The sequence below is a fragment of the Vombatus ursinus genome, unplaced genomic scaffold (assembly GCF_900497805.2).
Source record: "Vombatus ursinus unplaced genomic scaffold, bare-nosed wombat genome assembly UNPS02007612.1, whole genome shotgun sequence".
Lineage (NCBI taxonomy): Eukaryota > Metazoa > Chordata > Mammalia > Diprotodontia > Vombatidae > Vombatus > Vombatus ursinus.
This window is the reverse complement of record NW_020947390.1, coordinates 3,853,446-3,869,306: the sequence shown is the minus strand read 5'-3', so window position 1 is coordinate 3,869,306 and position 15,861 is coordinate 3,853,446. Positions and strand designations below refer to the sequence as shown.

The window sequence follows — 15,861 nt, the reverse complement described above, 5'->3', positions numbered from 1 at the left end:
AAATTGCAACTTGATTAAAAAAAAAAAACCAACCCTTGATTTTAAAAACAATTAATTTCGGAAAGTTTCAAAGGTACATAGTAAGAGGTGACTGAACTGTTGCACCATCAAAGAGTATTAGTAAATACTTGTATAGAATTGAAAATGCTTGATTCATGATACAAGCTCAGAAACCATTATTCAGAATTTTGCATTCATTGAACATGAATTACATTAAGATATAATTATTCTCTTCTTTATATGAATTAGTGGTTCTTTTATTTCTTAGAGTCTTTTTTAGATAATTGACAGAACTGAACAACATTATTTCATTGAAAATATTTATTTTATAACAGATGGAAAAAATAAAGATACTACTAAGAATTTTAAAAAAAACAAACTTATGAGACATAGTAAAAAGATCTTCATGTTAAAAAGATGAACTATTCCCCACAGGAAATGGAGCAGAGTAATATAAGTGGGGGATAATATACCCCTTTTCAAAACTCCTGATCCAAATTAAAAAAAAAACATAAAAAATTCCTTCCTTGTGTCAAATAAACCCAGTCATACAAAACAAACCCATACATCAGCCATGTCTGAAAATGTGTATCTTATTCTCAAGATCTCATGGCCATCAATCACCTAAGCCAGGAGATAAATAGCATGCTTGGTCCTTTGGTATTATGGCTGGTCATTGCATTGATCAGAATTTCTTCAGTCTTTCAAACTTTGTTTTGTTGTTTTGTTCTTAAAAACCCAACAACTTTGTAGTCCTTGTACAAATTGCTCACCTAGTTTTGTTCATTTCATTATTAGTTCTGCTCAATTCACTGTTAGTTCATACACATCTTACCATTATTTCTATGACTGTCTTTCATTATTTTCATATACCATAATTTATTGAACCATTCCAATAGAATGGAGTTTTCCAGTTCTTTGCTACTACAAAAAGTACTACTACAAATATACACACACACATACAGAGAGAGAGAGAGAGAGATTTTTTTTTTTTTAACATAAAGGTCTTTCTCCTTTTCTTTGATCTCCTCTGGATATAAACCTGCAAGTGGTATTGCTGTGTCACAGTATGCATAGTTTAGTGACTTTGAGGGTATAGTTGCAAGTTGCTTTCCAGAATTAGCTGGAAATATCAATTCATAGCTCTACCAACAGTGTATTTAAGCTCTTGTCTTCCAACATTCCCTGTGATTATAATGTTCATTTTATTGTCATCTTTGCCAGTCTGATTAGTATGAGGTAGAACCTCATAGTTGCTTTTATTTATATTTTTCTTCTTTTTAGTGATTTGGATCATTCTTTCATAATATTGGTAACAGCTTGGAATTTTTCCTTTGAAACTATATTTCCCAAAAGGTTGAAAAAGAAAAGGCAGCTAAGTCTTGGGAAAATACAAGTATTCTTGAAGTTAATCCCTATTAAAACCTTAACATTTTTGTTAAAAAAAAAAAAAAAGATGATACATAAATAGCAATTGTCTGTGAAGTGCTTGCATACGTTCATCATGTATAAATCACGTCAAATTAATCTCAATTTCTCTCCTCTAAATTACTAAAGTGGTAGAAGACTGTTTCATATTAAATTCAGAAAGGCATTTCAAATCTCTCACACTATCCTTGAGGACAAGATGTTGTTTGTCCTTCATTTTCTAAAAGGATCAATGACATCACAGGATGATGTCTTGACTTGTGCGTGAATCAAAGTTAAGTACAGCAGAGTTGCACAAAGTCATCAGCCTCATTCTCTCTTCCAGAGTCATCAAAGTCCAGTGGCAAGATAAAAATCAGGATGACTGGTGATAGCCCAGGATGCAGTGGATGAGCTTGGCGTCTCTGAGGTCTTACCAATCTTCTAAGCACTTCATAGCACCTGCTTCTGCCACCTTTGTTGCCACTGGAACAAATTGTTCTCATCTATCCATTCCACTAAGGGAAGTCTTCACATACTTGGAATAGCCATCCCCCTAACTCAGCAATGGGTTTGAGGCCCATTGGTTATCCTCAATCTGGGTGAGTCAATTTGCCAAGATGGTTTTGGGGTATGACTGCTGCACATGCTATTGTAGCTTCTTGAAGAGAGTTGGGGGACAGATAGACACCAAAGGTGGCTAAGGAGCCCTGAAAAGGGCTCAGCAAGCCCTCACACCAGAAATGCTAGTCCTGCCTGAACACTCCATAGTCATTTAACCTGGTCTGCTTCAGTTTCCTCATCTGTAAAATGAGCTGGAGAAGGAAATGGTAAACCACTCCAGTATCATTGCCAAGAAGACCCCAAATGGGGTCATGAAGAGTTGGACATGACTAAACAACAACAAAGACAAGATACTTTTGAGGAAAAATATAGACTAAATGATGGTATAGTTAGGTAGATTTGTGACCATTTGAATAACCACATACAGAGAATGTTAATGAACAGACTGTTGTCAACCTAGTTGGAAGCTGTAACATTTTAATAAATGATTTGGATAAAGACACTGAAAGCATACTTGTGAAAACTGCAAATAGCACAAAGGAGTGGATTGCTAATAAATTAAATTCTATACTTAGGTTTTTACAGAAAAGGTATTGTGTAATTTACACAATGAGAGAACTGGCCTGACTACAGTTTGTATGAAAAAAATATCTAGGTATTTAATTGTATTTGATCACGAGTTTAACAGGAATAATTTTATTGTGAGAGACTTCCGAAACAATCTAGTGCAATAACTTCATCTATAAACATCCCTCATGGGTTTAGCCTCTCTGTAAATACTTCCAGTGATAGAGTACTCAGTATATCACTTCCATTTTGGTGTTAACTCTGTAATGGAATTCTTCCTTAAGTTGAGCTGAAATATACCTGCTTATAAATGCCATCTAATAGTGACCTAACTGTGTGACAGTCTTTCTAAAAAAAGCTAGCATAATCTTGAATTACATTAATAATCAAGTTTCTAACTGGGAGGCATAACCCACTTCACTGGTAAAATTACATCTGGAGTACTATATTTGCTTATAGACCCCAACATTTTAAGATGTCTATTCCTAAAATGTAACATGTCAAAAGGAGGGCAACCAGGAAGGCTTCCATAGATAAAACATGTTGTTTCAAGAAAGAGTGAGAGAAATGACGTTGCTTATCCTGGAGAAAGGAGATTTTAGGGAAATATTATTGCTGTCACGTGGAGTAATGATAGTTAAGTGTATCTCCACATGCTGAAGTGACAAACAATGGGTAGAAATTACAAGGAGGCAAATTTCAATTTAACATAGGGAAAGATTTTCTATCACTTAGAGCTATCCAACATTATAAGGATTGCCTCAGAAAGTACGGCCTTCCAATCAATGTAAATTTTCAAACAGTGGCTGGCCATCTTGAAAGGATGCTGTAGATGGGATTCCACCTTCGAATAGAAAATTGAATTAGATGATTTGTGATTCTGCATATGGATACCAAAAGTCTTCCAAGATAGAGCAACAAAATTTGTCCCAAATAAGAAATGAAGTCTGTCAGTCATTGTATATGTGCACATTTAATTACATTTACTGTAAATGCTTCTATATATAGGACAAATAGTCCTATAAGCTGTCCATGTTCAGAGCTCATTTTAGGTGACTAATCTGAAGGCAAATAAACCTTGATTGTCTCTTGGAGCCAGGATTTACCAGTTTCTGGAGGCATCCTTTTCTTTACTTTTTTTGTGAGTTGAGCATTTGAACACACAGAGTTATGCCCCCACATGGAGTATATAGGAAAGACCTCACAGGCAGGCAAGAAACAAAACAGGCTTTGTTTGGGGTGGGGGAGGAAGGGAAGGGCATCTAGGAAAGAAAAGATAATAGCATTATCCTTTCCTCCTTTTATATTCAACCACTAAAAACTTATTTTATAGTTATTATAATTACTTCTTAATATAAAAACCTCAGAAGCACCATGGTATAGGCTATGAGCTAGAACTGCTTAAAATCTGTGTTTTCCAACTGTTCCAGTGTTTGATATTTGAGCTATGAAACTGCTTTAGTTTTACTTAAAGACACAGCCCCGCCTGTTTTGGCTGTTTTGGCTCAGCAAATGAGCTACTCGGCAGCTATGTAAAATAAATAAGAGGACTCTCAAATAGGAAAATGGGTCAACTCTGTCTCTGCCTAAATATGACTGCTCACTTGAATTTTTAACATTAAGAAGATTTTAGTGTATTTCCACAGATTTCAAGTAATGTTCTAAAGACTTAAAAGTTTTTGAGATCTGGTCCTTTACACATAGCAAACTTTTAAAGAACTTCCATCATGTTTCGGTACAAGTTTTAATAATGTTATTGTAATTACCAGTTTCAACAAGGAGATAACACAACTGCTCAAAACACGTAACACTGAGTCTACAGCAGGTCTCACAGGATGCAAGGCTAAACGGAACATTATTACTTTATTTGTCCACTTAAGGCCCAGTTATTGACTATTGAGAGATTAAACTGCCTGTACTTTTAATTTGTTCATAATTGAGGTTTTGAAACAATAATTTCATTTTACTCCCCCTTACCTACAAATATACTCAGTTGATAAAGCAGTAAACATATTAAATAAAAACAGATGGCTTTTTAAAAAAAAAATCAGAGCTACTGGATTATCTGTAGATTAATCTGGCACATAAACAACTGAGACTATGGCAATGATAACAATAATAATAGCTAACACTTATAAAGCACTACTATGTGCCAGGTATTGCACTAAGGACTTTATAATGATTTTACCTTTACAATATTTATAATTTATACAATTATCTCATTTGATCCTTGCAACAACCCTATGAGGTCAGTGTTATTATAATCACCATTTTACAGATGAGTAAACTGAGGCAAAAGCGAAGTGACTTGCCCAGGATCACACAGCTAGTATCTGAGGCTGGAGCTGAACTCAGATCTTCCTTATTTCAGGCCCAGTGTTCTATCCACTGCACTGCCTAGATGCCTCCATAATGGTGATGAGGAGGAGGATAACCGGCATTTATGTGATGCTTTAAAGTTTACAAAGTGCTTTATATTATTATTTAACAATTCTCACAATAACATGGGGAGGTAGGTACTATCATCATCCCTATTTTACAGATGAGGAAATTAAGAATGAGGTTGAGCACCTTGCCAGTAAGTGAATAAGTGAGGCAGGATTTGAACTCGCATCTGCCTGATGTCAGGTCCAATACTTTATCCATTATCCCACTAATATGTTGGGTCATGTTGTAATAATGCATTAGTGTCCATTCTGTGGGTAAAGAACCTTGGGGAGTAAAGTGGTGTGGGGCTTATCAAAAAGGGTGTATAAGTACGTTATAAGTAGCCATTAGCAGAGTTAAAATTTGAAATCAAGCCCTAACTTCAAATTCAGTCCTCCTCCAACTTTATCCAGCTTTCTTTTATAGTGTATTCTACCAATCAACAACACTATAAGTATATAAGGTACTACAGGGCAATTACTATAACCTGAGTATCTGAAAATTTGTTTTGATATTTAAAATGGGAACACCTATTCAAAAAGGTAGGAACTGTAGTTTACAAAGTGAATACGACAATGAAAATACATTAGAAGGATAACAATGCATCATAGTTTTAGTCATAAAATGATAACCAGACTACCTTCTGGTTAGTGACATTTCTTTCTTTTAGTCAATTCATAATTCCTAAATATTTTATATTAAGAGCATCTATCAGGTCCTAGACCTTTTTACTTCATAGGTAAGGTTTGAACAGTGTGTCAGCTTTCTACTCCCCCATCTCAACACATCAAAATTATACCCTCTCTGTGTTACTATGGCTTGAATTTTCACTATGTGCCATGGAAAATAGAATTTTCTGGCAGGAAAAAAGATGAACATGTATAAAACGTATTCTGAAGTGTCCTTCATTGCATCAGTCACCCACCAATGTCAACTGTGTTTTATATCTGTCCTTACCACCCCAAGTCCCAGCTCTGCCTGTGAAAAACAACTTAACAATATTTTTATTGATCTTATGAATAATTGCAAATAGTTCATCCTGGCAACAATCAAATGCCCCTTTTTATTACACAAAAAAAGTTCAGGTACTGACTTGTTGCCACCTCTAAGCATAGTTTTAAATATTATTTGTATGAATTGCTCATGTTTATATGTCTTTTAATGGTATTTCAACAACAGAACTTGGAGAGGACTGAAACTTCCCTTGTTCTTTTTCAGCCATTATTTAAGTTCATACAAAACCATAAATAAAGGATCCATTGGCATTGCAACCATTATGCTTAACTGCTAGATCTACAAAATAGTCATTAAAAAAATTGTAAGGGTGACTATTCTAGTCCATTCCTAGAAGAATCTAAAATCTGTGGAAGAAGTAATTCAAGAGAAAATATAAGGCGATAAGTCATGACTACTCTAATGCTCATAGATATGATTCTAGATTAAGCATCAGGTGGATAAGAAAGCTTCTATTCTCCTCTACTTTTTCCTCCCCAAATTAATGAATGAAGGTATCAGTGTTTTTCAACAGTTCAAAGATATTAACAATAAATACTGATTACTTTTTAGAGACATCTAGAAACCTACTTCCTTCATTACCAGCTAAACCAATGAGACACCGATGAAGCCTGTTTATGGTTGAAGTAATTTCAAATAATTTAACATGGATGAACAGAACATTTTCTCCTCATCACCTCATTAAGTACTTTGGGCAAGGACACAAGGATTGCTAAATGAGGTGAGGGGAAGAACATGTTCTAACCAATTATCAGTTCTATTTCTCCAGATGGGAACGATTTCTTTCCTGAAAAACAGCCACTAAAACCCACTTTAGGAAGGTCACGTAGAGGAGCTAATTAGGGCAGTTCCTTCAAGGCCAGGTAAGTTAAATTTTAAAAGATATTGATTATAGCAAATCCACCACAAATCAAACAGATTAAATAATAATGACTTTGAAAATAGTCTTTTGTGATTATTACTTCCAATCGCTTACAAAATTTCTAAATTTAATATATCACCTACAACTTGCTTAGAGTTGGTATTCTCCTACTGGAGTGGGATGGTAGAGAGAGTGAGTATAGAATAGAGTAAGTAAGTATAACAGTGCATTGTTGAATCTGATACTAGAGCTAAAGAGATCTTAGAAGCAACTGAGTCCAGTCCTCTCATTTTGAAGAGTAAAAAACTAAGGCTCAGGGAAGTTAATTGACTTGCTTAGGATCATACAGCTAGTTAGTGTCTGAATTTGGAATTTGAACCTAAATCTTCTTGATTTTGAGTCCAATACTCTTCCCACAACCCTATGTTATCCTCACAAGAATCGAACATCTATTGAGCAGCCCTTGTTTAAGAGGTCATGGCAAGCATTGGTGGCTAAAGAATATTTTATTATTATTATTGTTATTGAAATAAGGTTTGCCCTGGGGGACTTTACATTATAGTATAAGGGAAGATATTTACTAGGCCTTTACTTTTCCAGAGGATTTACTACATTAGTAGTTGTCTGTGATAAAAACTCTTCTTCTATATAGTCACTCATAATGGCAAACATAAACTGAGTTCCCATCCCAAACCTAGGAAAATGCTTTTAATCAGCATATTGCATTTGTTTATAAAAACATATGCTGAATAAATCCACAAATTACCTTGTCAGATGGCCAGGAAAAAAGAACAAAAATAAACTTCCAAAAAACATATTTACAGAGCTTAAAATAAAAAAAGTCTTTAAAGAAGGACATGAAGGATTTATTTTGCATATTTAGGAAAGCCCTATAGTTACTGCTTTTTCATTATATACAGAGCACTGAAGTAGTACAAAGAAGACACCAAAAAAGGGGAATATTTTGTGTTTTTTCAGCAATTTTTAAAAGACGTACTTTTCCTTAAATACCAAAAGATAATATGATTTCATTGGCGTTGGCACTTCTTCCAGTGGCACAGAGTACACCTAATCTGTGCCTAATTAGGCAATCTTTAGGAGAGTCTATAGTTGAAAAAACTTATGACGTGCTGGCTAACATAACGATTAGGTAAGCTGGCTCCTCAGGTGACAAGGAACACAGTAATCATCATAACCACATTCAAAGCTTTTCCAGTTTGATTGGATATGCCCTGTCTTACAGATAGTCTTTCAGAATCCAGTGTCAGCTCCAAGTCACCACGAGGCATCAGAATAGAACCTGAGTGGAGTTTTCTCTCATTCTCTCAGTCTGTCTGTCTGTCTGTCTCTCTTACACACACACACACACACGTTTATGTTTATATGTATGCACAACTAAGAAGGCAACAAACATTTTAAAATGTATCCAATGAAAAGGAATATGATATTTTTCAAATAAATCAAAGATAGTCTGTGGTTGCCGTTCTCCACCTCCACTTGTTCCGTTCTTTCAGTCATGTTTGACTTTCCACGATCCCATTTGGGGTTTTCTTGGCAAAGACAATGGAATGGTTTGCCATTTCCTTCAGCAGCTCATTTTACAGAGGAGAAAACTGAGGCAAACAGGGTTAAATGACTTGCCCAGGGCCACACAGCTACTAAGTATCTGAGGCCAGATTTGAAGTCACAAAGATGAGTCTTTCTGACTCCAGGCCTGGCACTCTATCTAATGTACCACCTGGCTACCCCTCATACCCCCATAGTTAATAGCTTCAGGAAGCTAGTACTTAATTAAAATCACTAGGCAAGAATTTTAATAATTTTTCAGCAAATTTTTCAAAAGATACATGAGTATTTATAAATAGCTCAGCTGTGTAAATGATTACAAGATTCTACCCCTCACAATTTATCCTTTTTAACCATTTCATTCTTTTCTATGGAGGTATACTACTAAAAGTGATTTTATGATTACCTAACAAACATTTACTCACCCTGAGTAGGAGATTAACTCCTTCTAAGTTGTAAACTATTTACCAGCTCTGTTCTAGCAAATGGATTTTTGGAAATAAAATGCTGAATTGAAATCTTTCTTGATTTAATGAAAGCGTTTATCTCTTTGTTCAGACAGGAAATAATTTGATTTTGGAAAATTAATTTATTTCCAAACATTGTTACTCTATTCTATAAACTGAATGTTCACTCCCCCACTCCCTTTCCAGCAAAGTCAGTAACAAGAATTTAATCTATAATGCTATAAATTCTTGCTGGTAGTAACTTTTAACAGTGTACTCAACTTTAAAATCATATGACTATTAAGCTATAATGGTTATGAATTCAAACCTTTTTATTTGGTAAATTTATAAGGCACATTTCAGTTTTTGTTGTTGTTGTTCTAAAGGAGCAACATATACAACTCAAAATTCCAAGAGAAGGAGTAGGGACACTTCAACTCTATTATCATCTAACATATTAAAAAACTCATTATATTGACATGCATTCCCAGGATTATAAGACCAAATTATTGCAGCCAATATTTCCTCTGATAACCAGTTTATCTGCCTGTGCTTATCATGTGATAAGCCTTATCTTCAGATTATATGCCCAGTGATTTCCTCATCTCCTTTTCAATAGCAATTTCCAGTGGTACGAAGTAAAGCTAAACTAAAAGAGGGCAGAAAAAAAAATTATTTTCACTGTAAATTGACTTATTCTGGCATCTTTTTTAGACACTTGAGCTATAACTTAAGGATTTCCCAATTTAACATTCAATTTGATTTTAAAGGTGAGCCCTGAATTTGCTATTTTCAAATACTCAGGGATTTCTTCTATTCACTATTATTTCTTTAGTGGTTCTGAAATAAAACTGAAAGAAAGAATCAGCAAATCACAGAAAGAAAGAGGAGCACAGTAGTGGTGAGAGGGGAGGAAAGAAAAGAACTTAGAAATGCACACCAAGAAGTTTTAATGGAGTAACATGGACCTTAAAGTCATTTAGGGGATTACATGGAGAACATTTAAAGCTACGATGCATTCTTTGCAAACACCAACATAAATAGGATGACACTTCTTGGTATTTCTCCCGTGGGTTGGATAAAATTCAGTCAGGATTTAGTCAGTCAACCTCCAGGGGAGTCACAGGATCATAGAATCTCAGAGATGGAAAGAATAGTGGCTACTATGTAGTTAACACATGCATGAAAAGTGGTCACCCAACTTCTACCTAAACACCTCCAGTAAAGTCTAATACCTACTATCTCCCTTGTTATTTCTAGATAGGTCTTAGTTCGGTCTTTATCAGTTAAGCAAAACAAGGCTATTCTCTCTTCTATCCCTTTCCACACTTGAAGAAAACTATCATGTCCTACCTGTCTGTTTTCCAGATTAAGTATCCCCATTTCTACCATCACATGGCATGAACTTAAGGACTTTCATGATATTGGTTGTCCTCCTCTTAGCACTCTAGTTTACCAGTGTTCTTCCTAAAATGTGGCATCCAGACCTGATCACAAAATTCCAGATGTGGTATGACTGAGGCAGAGCACAGGGGGACTGAGATCTCTCTAATCCTAGGAACTTTGCCTCTCTTAAGGCAGCCTAAGATGGAACCAGCTTTCTAAGATGCCTCATAACACTACTGGCTCAGCTTGAGAACTTGGTCCCCTTAAACCACCAGATCTTTTTCAAACCCATGTGCTATATAATCATACCTCCTTTATCTTATGTTTCCATAGCTGTTTTTTTTTAACTCAAGTGTAAGATTATATACATTTATCCCTACCAAATTTCATTTTAATGTTTTTAGCCCGTGTTTAATACAGTACTTTAGCACTTGCATAGCCCTTTACATACATTATCATAGAATCAGAGTTAGTGCAATAAGTGGCTCAGAGATCTAGTCCAACCCCTTCATTTTACAAATGAGGAAACAGAGGCCCAGAAAGGTTCAATGCTTTGCTATAGTAGTATATCCACATAGCTAGCCAGTGTCAGAGGCAGAATTCAAAACTACATCCTCTGACTCCAGAGTCATTGATCTTTCTACTGTACCCTGTGACATCTCATTTGATTTTGCTGACAATCCTGTGAGATAGGCATTATTATTATTACCTTCATTTTACAGATAAGGAAATTGAGGTTTAGGGAGTTAAATGACTTGCTCAGGGTCACAAGGTGATAAAGTGTCAGAGATAGGTCTTCCTGTCTCCAAATTCAGAGCTCTGATTTGGTCTTGTATGCTAACTTTTCAAGATATTTTAAAATCCTGATTTTGTCATCCAGGAGGTTTGCTATCCCTCCCTAAAGGAAGCAGGTGGTACTTCAGAAAAATAACTGCTTCTGGATTCAGAAGTTTGTTATTGTTGTTCAACTCAGGGGTTTTCTTGGCAAAGATACTGGAGTGGTTTTCCATTTTTTTCTCCAGCTCATTTTACAGATAAGAAACTTGAGGCAAACAAGGTCAAGTGACTTGTTTAGGGTCACACAGTAAGTTGAGTGTCAGAGGCCACATTTGAATTCACAAAGAGGAGTCTTCCTGACTCTAGACCCAGCACACCATCCCACTGCACCACTTAGCTGCTCAAATTCCACCTCAGAAGTTTACTACCACCTGTGTGACTTTAGGCAAATCTCTTCAATTCAAACAATTCAATACAATTTTTAAAAATGTATCAAGCAATGATTGTGTGCAGAGTACTGCACTAGGTGCTAAATAGTCACTAAATTTAAATAAGCCCAGGTTCCTGACCTCATAGGGCTGTATAATTTTTAAAAAGGACACACAGTAAATGCTAAACACAGTGTTATAGGAAACCCCAGGTTATCCAAGAGTTCTCTCCTCCACCCCCAAGGTAGAGATAGCATTTAAGTAAAGCTTCTAAGTATAAGTAGGATTTCAAAAGGTGAATAAAAGGGGTAAAGGGGACATTCCATTAGGCAACAGAGTAAGCAAAGACATGAAAAGCAAAAGGGTCTTTGGACCACTTTCAGGGGTTGGGAAGTCTATACAACAGAGAGAAACAAAAAGTAATAAACACAAGGGTAATGTTTGTTTTCTTTGAAAGAGAAAGGCTATTAACTATTTGATTCTTTATAATTCAGGTAGATAATAGCTATTTCATTTTAATCACATTATTGAGAGATGATAATATATTAAGAAACCTAAACCATCAACATAGGTTTGTGAATAGAAATTCTGTTGTCAGGGATCTGGGAAGGTAAGAATGAAAAAGCTAAGAAGCACAATGTTAGTTACATAGATATCTCTCTCTCTGTATATGCATATACATATATGTATATGATTGGGAATATGTGTGTGTGTATATATATATATATTCACAATTCACAACTATTCAATTAATATATAATCAAACTCAATCTACGAGCCAGTAGTATCTGCATTAAAGAATACTGTTATTTCAAAGATCATTGTGAAATTCTCAAAACATTCATACTTTAAAAACATTCAGAACTTAAGCTATACAGCTTGGCTCCATTCCTTAATCCCCCCAATCAAAAAGAAACAGCTAAAGAAAGAAATGTGGTGGTACATGGAACTCTCTAATGAGATCATGTTTTAAAAAGGCACATACAAAGATATTTGACTCTTGCATCCATGCAAAAGAGTGGCATGGACCTAGAAGAAGAGAGTCAGGAAGCTCCAGAAAGCTCTAAATAACTCAAGACTGTCAAAAGCTAATGACAACAAAAATACCTGTTGTTCCTATGTTCAGAACAAGAGATTGAAAGGCTCAACTGCTTGGAGGCAGATGATATGTTAGCAGATGATAGAGAAATGATGGGTTCAAAAAGATCAATAGGTCAAAATGACAGGCTGAAAATAACAAAGATAAATTTAAAAGAAACAACAATTGCAAAAGTATAAACAGCAGCACATGAGAAAAAGACCTGAGTTTTTCATTGACTTCAAAATCAGAATAAGTCAACAATGTGAAAGGGTAGCCAAAAGGTTTACCATAATCAACAAATATATTAATAGAGATAAGACTAGCAAGAAAAGGAGAGATAACAGGTCCCACTATATTCCGAATTAGTGAAACTACATCTTGAATATGGTATTTCTTACTGAGTAACTCCATGACCTACAGACTGGCAAATACACAAGGCTATGACCAACTGAGTGAAAGGTCAAGAAACTATGTCTTATGAAAAATAAATGAAGTTGCTGCAGATGATTAATAGAATTCAATTCAACAGTTAAATGCTTACTACTTGAGAAGCAAATAGATTTTTTTGGGAGGAAGAGGAGGTGATAAATAACAATAATAATCTGGAGGGATAGTAGACTGAAGGACTGTGCAGTACCAGAGGTCAAAATTAGGACTAATAAATGGAAATTATTAGAAGGCAGTTTTCAGCACAACATATATAAAAACTTTGTAATAATTAGAGCTATTCCCAAATGGAATAGACTGCGTCGTGAGATAGCAGGCTTCTTTCAGTAAAAGTACTTAAACTTGACAACTGAGTGCCAATTAGGGAATTCTGCATGAAGTGGAAGATTAGATTAGATACTAGAAACACAGTGTGTCTGATGATTGGGAATGGCTCATCAAATTATGTTATAAGGATATAATACAATATCACTGTGCCATAAGGAAAATGATGTATAAATTAAGTATTTCTATTACTCAGATGATAGAAAATGAAGATAGCAGGAGTGAGAGAGTATGTGTGTACATAGATACACACACACACACACACACACACACACACACACACACACACACGAAACAATGTAAATAAATACAACACAGAGAGGCAGCCAAACTCTTACCTACAACAGGTTAGGATCATTGTCATACTTTAAAAGATACATCCCTTCTTTAAATTATTAATCAATAATTTTAACTTTTCCCCCCATAGAATATATATTCTGTAATGGGGTTTTCTCGGGTATTTTTTGGAAATTTTCTATTATGTGGAAAGAAAATGTATTGGTTACATCTTGAAAAATTAAAGCATTTAAAAAAATTTAACAACTTGCAAAGTGCATCATGAGAATCAGACTCTGTTACTTTGAGAGACTTCTTCAAGGTGGGTCACGGAATATAGATTATCTACTGGGCCCCTTCCCCCTCTGTAACTGGCAAATACTAAAGGAAATCTGTGGAGATGAAGAGAGGGAGAGAATCACCCTTCAAATAAACATGTATTTCAAAAACAAAAGATGTGCTTTTGTTCAGGTACAGTTTGGACTAAACAGCATCTCAGAGAGGTGGCAATCATAAGTAAATCCAATGTGTTCACTCCCCTCCCCCCCCCAAAAAATGATAAAGTAAATCTGTGTGTAACTATGTTTCGATGCTTGGTCTTTGTTCCGGATCTTCAATTGGTTATGGCTCCTAAAATGTTTATTGGTTCTCAAATTCCTGCAGCTGCCTAATTTTCTGACAACCCCTACCTTTTTCTTTCTTCCTTTACTTAAAGTAACTACTGTTATGTAAACAAACATTAGATGCCTTGGGGAAGATAATCCTTATATTACTCTATCCTGTTATCTCAAGGCAAGAGGGTGGAAGAGGGGGAGGATGAAAGGAGAGGGCTATGTCATTTTTCTGAGCAGGGTCCCAGGGAGTAGAGTTTATAGCAATGCACCTGAAAGAGGAAACCACGCTGCTAGGACAGCACTGCCTGCCTGGCTTTGTACGTCTTGCCTAGCTTTACAGCCATGAGTGAAGCAAGCAATGATGCACAGAATGATTGTTGCCTGAAGGCACAAGCAACAAATTAAACGTAGCAATTAAATCTTGCCAAACTTTTGGCCTTCTTAGGAAGAGGACAAAGATTTCTATGACAGGTTAGAGAGGAAAACGTAAGGTAATTAAAGTCACTGGGGAGAGACAGGCAGAAAAAAATGACTTCTGTCTGATAATGTTTGCAAATACTCTCTGCTTGGAGAGACTTTGAGTTCAAAGGATTTAAAGCAGAAAGGGACTGTGTTCAACTCTCTTCTGAAAGGAAAGGAAATCAAGGTTCAGAGCAAAAAGAAGTGAATTACCCCAGGTCACACAGGTTATATCATCCAATGTTCCTTCCACTCTATGACATATCTATTACATGTCATTCAGTCATTTCCTCTCCTTCATTCTTTGTCCCAGACTCATATTTAATACAATTTCATAGACATTAATTCATTGGATCCTCAACAACTCTGGTTGATCAGCTGAAATCTTATCACCATGCTGCTAATTCCCACCTCCCTCAGCCTCCTCTGCCCTCTGATTGGAGGGCAGGTTTGAGGGTGGGGTACTCCTCCCAAAGCTGTCTTTTATAAAGGGCTAGGACCTGGACTTTGCAACTAACTTTCCACTTTCCCTCAGCAGTTCTGTTTGGTTTGGACTCCATGGAACACGATGCCCCACTCTCGCACTAGGTACCCCCTGGTCCCCAGCCCTTCCTGCTTTTCTAGTTTCCTTCTGTGTGTTGTCTTCCACTATTAGATTGCAAACTCTTTGAGGGCAGAGACTGTCTTTTTCTCATTTATATCCCCAGAGCTTAGTGTATTGCCTGGCATATATTAGGGGTTTAATAAATGGTGATTGCATATTATTAATAAATGTTGTATTGTATTATTAGGTAGATAATAATATTTAATCCCCACTGGATATAAAAGGAAGTAGAAACTCATGGTGTAAGGGCCTTACCCACGGTTATACAGCTAAACGTCAGAAGCAGGATTTGAATTTAGGTCTTCTGACTCCCAAGTCCAGTCCTATTTCCATTATGTCACGCTGCCACTCCATCAAGTATAATCATAGGTTTCCAAAGTGGGCAATACTGCCTCCTGGTGGATGCTGGAATGATGGGGGGATGGGGTTGGTAGTAGCCTCAGGTATAATCGGGGATCATTGAATAAAAATAAATGTTAACCTAACCACAGGGGGTGATGAGTAAATTTTTTTTTGAAAAGGGGGCGGTAGATCAAATAAGTTTGGGAATCTCTGACTGGTACATCATATATCACAAACTTTTTCTTTTTGGGGAATCTTAATAAATAGTAT

At 35.9% G+C, this 15,861-nt stretch overlaps 1 protein-coding gene across 12 annotated transcripts in view; it reads right to left on the bottom strand.

Annotated features, from left to right (window-relative positions):
• The window catches only part of YAP1 (Yes associated protein 1), a 141,771-nt gene that overhangs the window by 26,908 nt on the left and 99,002 nt on the right, over positions 1 to 15,861 (bottom strand). The window lies entirely within an intron of this gene.